This window comes from Chrysochloris asiatica, unplaced genomic scaffold (assembly GCF_000296735.1).
Source record: "Chrysochloris asiatica unplaced genomic scaffold, ChrAsi1.0 scaffold00111, whole genome shotgun sequence".
Classification (NCBI taxonomy): Eukaryota; Metazoa; Chordata; class Mammalia; order Afrosoricida; family Chrysochloridae; genus Chrysochloris; species Chrysochloris asiatica.
This window is the reverse complement of record NW_006408629.1, coordinates 331,511-337,902: the sequence shown is the minus strand read 5'-3', so window position 1 is coordinate 337,902 and position 6,392 is coordinate 331,511.

Here is a 6,392-nt window from a genome sequence, read left to right as displayed (position 1 = left end):
CTGCTGTGTATAGGGTTATTATGAATCAAAATATACTTGTCAGCACCTATCAACAGAATATTGGAGAACATACATCATTTACTAAAGTAACTTGTGCATGTACACATACAAACACACATACACTCTATCTATCTATCTATCTATCTATCTATCTATCTATCTATCTATCTATAAAACTAATTACCTAAAGTCTTGGTGTGGCACTGGAGATTAAGTGATTAAGTACTGGACAACAAGGAGAGTTTGAATCACAAGGTCAGGGATTTAAACTTACCAGTGGTGCCTCAGATATGCTATATGGAGTTGCTATAAGTTGGAACATATTCAATGACATTTAACAAAAACAATCTATATAAAAAAAATTAGTTCTATACTAAGACTGTCTTTTTTTGAAAATGCCTTGTGTCTAGTTAATATTATAATTTTATACTCTCACTCTATTATCCTGATGAGAAGTTTTTGAGAGCAAAACGAAGGCACAGATACTACACTATCTTGTTGAAGCTCAGAGACTCTATAGTTGAACTAAGAGTGAAACGGAGACTTTCAATTTATTCTTATAATAACTGTTAAACACTGGTATAGCGTATTCAAATTACTGCCTAAGGTAGGGGTGGGGAACATCCAGCCCATGGGTCATATGTTGTTGTTGTTGTCAAGTGCTGTCAAGTTGTTTCTGACCCATAGCAAACCTGTATAGGGTTTCTGAGGAGCAGTTGGTGAACTTGAACCACCAACCGTGCAGACCAAATGGATTTGTAGTCTGCCGCATTACCTCACAGTGCCACACCTGGCCCTGTCAAGGCAATTGCTGTTCCACCTATCATGTTGTTTTTAAGTGCCATTGATTTGGTTCTGACTCATAGTGATCCTGTATAGGGTTTCCAAGGAGTGACAGGTGAGTTTGTGGCTCAAATCAACCTTTCTGTCTTGTGCATATCCTGCAGCACCAAAACAGGACTTCACATTAGAGTGAGTTAATTAAATATTTGACCAAATATAGCAAGCTAATTTTTAAGTTGATAATTTTATATGGCCCAAGAATATTGTTATAAATTTTAGCAGAAAAAATATCAGCTCAAGAAGACAAAGTGTGCAAAGATCTGGAGTCAGAAAATCAAAAGGGAAGAGCATGTTCAGCATTTCTCAAGCTGGGGGAACTGAAGAAAAAAAAATCAAGCCACTACTTTTGTTATTGAAAGATTCTTTGGGCAGATTATTGAATGATGCAGAAAGCATCAAAAAAAGATGGAAGGAATACACAGACTCACTGTACCAAAGGGAAATAGTTGATGTTCAACCATTTCAAGAGATAGCATATGATCAAGAGGCAATGATCCTGCAGGAAGAAGTCCAAGATGCACTGAAGGAATTGGCAAAGAACAAGACACCAGGAATTGATGGAATACAAATTCAAATCTTTCAAGAAAAAGTGAGGCGGCATTGGAGGCACTCACTCATCTATGCCAAGAAATTTGGAAGACAACTACCTGGTTCAACTAATTGTAAGAGATCCATATATGCGCCCATTCCAAAGAGAGGTGACCCAACAGAATGTTGAAATCATTGGACAATATCTTTAATATCCCACAAGAGTAAAGTTTTACTAAAGTCAATACAGAATGGGCTGTAAGCATACATTGAGAGAGAACTTCCAGAAGTTCAAGCTGGATTCAGAAGAGGACAATGGAACAAGGGATATTATTGCTGATGTCCGGTGGACCTTGGCTGAAAGCAGAGAATATCAGAAAGATGTTTACCTGTGAGCTTTATTAACTATGCAAAGGCTTTCAATTGTGTGGATCATAACAAGCTATCGACAATATTGTGAAGTATGAGTATTCTGGAACACTTAATTGTGCTGATGAGGAATCTGTACATGGATCAAGAGGCAGTTGTTTGAACTGAACATGGGAACACCAAATGGTTTTAAATCAAGATGTGCAACAGGGTTGTATTCTTTCACCATACTTATTCAACCTGTCTGCTGAACAAATAATCTGAGAAGCTGGGTTATATAAAGAAAAAATGTAGCATCAGGATTGGAATAAGACTCTTTAACAACCTGTGATATGCAGATGATACAACCTTGCTTGCTGAAAGTGAAGAGGACTTAAAATATTTATTGATGAAGATCAAAGAGCACAGCCTTCAATATGAGTTGCATCTCAATGTAAAGAAAACAAAAATCCTCAACACTGGACCAATAAACAACATTCTTATCAAGAGAGAAAAGATTGAAGTTGTCAAGGACTTCAGTCTTCTTGGGTCAACCATCAACCCTCATGGAAACAGCAGTCAAGAAATCTAACAACGTATTGCATTAGGCAAATCTGCTGCACAAGACCTTTTTAAAGTGTTGAAGAGCAAAGATGTCAACTTGAGGACTAAGGTGTGCCTGACCCAAGCCATGGTATTTTCTATAACCTCATATGCATGCAAAAGCTGGGCAGTGAATAAGGAAGACCATAGAAGAATTGATGCATTTGAGCTATGGTGTTGAAAAAGAATATTGAAAATACCATGGGCTGCCAAAGTAAGAAATAGATCTGTGTTGGAAGAAGTGCAGCCAGAGTGCTCCTTGGAGGCAAGAATGGCCAAAATTTGTCTCTCATACTTTGGACATATTGTCAGGAAGGACCAATCACTGGAGAAGGATATCATGTATAGTAAGGTGGAGGGTCAGAGCAAAAAAGGAAGACCCTCAGTGAGATGGATTTGCCAAGTGGCAGCATCAATGGGCTCAAGTGTGGCAACAATTGTGAGGTTGGCCCAGGACCAGGCAGTGTTTCATTCTGTTGTGCACAGGGTCTCTATGAGTCAGTACCATCTCAATGGCACCTAACAACAACAACAAAACCTCGGGTAGAGACTGGAAGTTAAGGGGTAGAAAAATAAAATGCATAGAATTTAACTTTGAAGTACAGTTACTTTTTATTTTCTCTTTCAAGTAAGAGAGGAAAAAAAAACAAAACATTGTGTGAAATTATTAATAGGAAAAAAGTATCTCCATTTAAAATTTTCTGCCTTTTAGTTCATATAGATGCTAGATTTTTTTTTCTTGTTTTAGAAGTTCAATATAGCTATCTTGCAATCATCATGGTGACAGAGTCCTTATTTTAATTGTGAATTTTGCTTCAGCAGGAATAAAAATGTAGAGTTATCATGCTCTAATGGCTAATAAAAGGAGAAGAGTTCAAACTCTAGATGGTACAATGGCTTTCCCCAAAACAGATCTTTTCCTTTTAAGTGACAGATCAATAAATGACCCTTTTGATCAGAGAACAAACTAAAACCTCCTCTATATTTTGCTTGTTACTTTCATTTTTTCCTTAAGAAGAGATGAAGCCACTTAAGTGGCAGACCACAAAAGCACAGTGACACTTTCATCCCAGTAAAAAGTTCAAAAAGTAAATAAAACTTTTAGAAACGTATACTTAAGAACAAAGCTAGCACTCAGTAGCTCAATATCCCTTTGGGGTTAGGGGCTTATTCAGACCATCAAGAATGAGTATTTCCATCTAGACATACAAGTGATCTAAATAGCATTCATAGACTTTAAATGTCTTTTTGAAATAAAAAGTAGAGCAAACTACAAAAGTATAAATTCCAAGTTTTCCTACCTCGTCCTTACTTTGTAGAACATTTGGTCAGGATGGGGGTACGAGGGCATCATATCAATCACATATGAAAGAAAGCACTGGTCCACGTGCCCATGGCACAAGAATAGACTAATGAGAACCAAGCGGCATGACTCTTCTCTTCAATTAGCTTTCTCTTGGATTTTCACAGGAATCCATTGGATGAGGAGCCTCTGTGGGTGCTTGCCAGCGGTGGATCCTTATCTTCTCTGAATCTATTGAAATACTATGGTTCGGTAAAAGTCAGCATAAATGGGGAAAACTGAAAAGGAATGAGGCACACGCATACGAGAGACTGATGCATACTTTGTCATCCAAATTGAACATTTTGGTGCAAACTGAATGGTTAGGTAAAGGAATAATAACCAGTCTTCCTGTTGGCATTTTTATTTAAGAGGCAAATTGGGTATTCAGTACAAAACAGGATCTCTGATGTATGTTTTGCTATATTCTTAACAAAAAATATATATACATATATATGTACACACACCCTCATATATAGCCAAATACCATTTTTGAGTTGCATATTGGCAAAATAAGGAAGTGCCCACTTACTGTATTATTTGTTTAAGACTATATTACTGAAAACACAAAGCTTTTGGAACTATGTTGTTTGTTAAGTGCCATTGAGTTAGTTCCGACTCCTAGCAACCCTGTATAGAGTTTACAAGGCGCCACTAATGAGTTTGAACTGCTGACTTTGTGGTTAATACTGACCTTGTGGTCCAGTGCTTTATCCCAGAGCACCACACCAGGACTCCTCTGGATATATAGTTAAGTTCAAATTCCACAGTTTTATCACCTGTTATTTATATCTTCTTGGCCCTAAGGATATTAAGGATATTCAATACCTTTTTTCCCCCCAATCACATTTAAGCACATCCAATGAATGTGTATAGAAATATAGTTGGAAAGGGGAAAAAAAAGCTAGATATTTGTAAGGAAAATGTGTTCTAAGGAAAAAAAAAACAAAAACACTCTAGTGTCAGAACTAAAAGATGATAATTTTGCATTTGAGCATTTCTTAAAGGAAACGTTAATTGTGAAATTTGCTAACTTTGATTTGCTATGTTGTTACTGACATGAGTATATTTCACTTGCCCCTTTGTCTAGCTTTAACTCTACACTGTGGTCTGAGTGAGTGATGCTCTTCTTAAATTATTTCTCTTTCCAAATTATTTTTCTCCTACCTCCCTTCCTTTACTAGCTCTCAGTTTTCAGTCTCTATTGTTCCCCTTGTCTGGAACTCCTTCTGGAATTCTAGCTTTATAAAATGCTATAGTGAAAGGTTTTTTCCCCTCCACTTGTATACCACCAAGGGACTCTTTTTGAAGACCTTACTTTCACCATCAAGTACTAGGGAGGTAGACCCAGTAGCCTTATGGGATTTAATTAGAGTTCACCAAGTTAGAATCTCCAAGCGCTCAAAGACCTAATTTAAATACAATTTCACTCACTTTTTCAACAATTTTTTAGGCCCTTATTAAAATTTCAGGTTATTAAAGGGAACATCCTGCATTTTGCAATACACAGAAAATAAGCCTGGGATATGCAGAATCACAAACATTCTCTAGGTGCAAAAGCAAACCCTGCCAATAGCTAGAAAAATAATAATAATGAAATAGCTTATAAATTATTGAAACAGCCATTGTGGAATTTTGCCGATCATGATCAATTGCATTTGCGTGGGTAGCATCACTCTTACAAGAAGTAGTTAAACAATGGTAGTGGATTAGTGGTGAAGAGATGTAATTTAATTCATTTATGGTCAGTTGTCATATTATCTTGTATAACAATGATTGCTATGACTACTGTTAACTATGGATGGAGTTATACTCCTTTGGTTAAGCTGTCAGTCAGAAGCTTTATTAAAAGTTGATGATACGTCATATCAAATTATAGCAATATTTCTTATCAACCAATCCTCTGTTATAGTGTATAAGATAGGGACACCATATATAACACAATTTGTGATGTACAACACTGCAATTGTATGAGAAAAAGACCAAAACAAAACAAAACAAACAAAACAAAAAAAAACTCTTTTCTTGTCCTCTCTTTTCTACAATAAAAATTGTGTCTTAATTATACCTTCTAACCAGAGATCAACCTACAATGTAAATTGACTATGCTTTAATATATAAAGTTGAACAACTAGCTACATTGGCATCCACATGATTTTGGCATGAAGAAAGACAGGATTACAATGGAAGGTGTCGCTTAGCCTGTTATTTAAAAACAAATCTGGAGCAGAAAAAAAGTAAACAGGTTGCTTTAAGAGCATTTAATTTTTAAAGCCTCCTTATAAAGATTGCTCAAACCAGCCCTTCCACCACAGAAATCATAGAGGATTAACAGCCACAGCTGTGTGGACCTTGACCTTAACAAGGGCCTGTCACAAGCTAACCAAGAACTTGAGCAAACAGAGACACAGCAGCTGCAGTGGGCGCCTCACTAAGCACACCAAATTCTTGAGGGACAGGATTGGGAGGTGAGTGGCTTTGCATCCTATGAACACAGTGCCATGAAGCTCCTCAAGTCTCCCAGAACAAGCAAGCAGGCACTCAAGCTTATAAAAAAAAAAAAGTGTGGGGACACACATCCTTGCACCAAGAGGAAGCAAGAGGAGCTGAGCAGTATCCTGGCTGCTATTAGGAAAGCGGCTACCAAGAAGGACTGAGCCTATCCTTGTCCACTGTGTACACTCACTGAAAAACATAAAAAATAAAAATAAGTTTCAAGGAAAAAAAA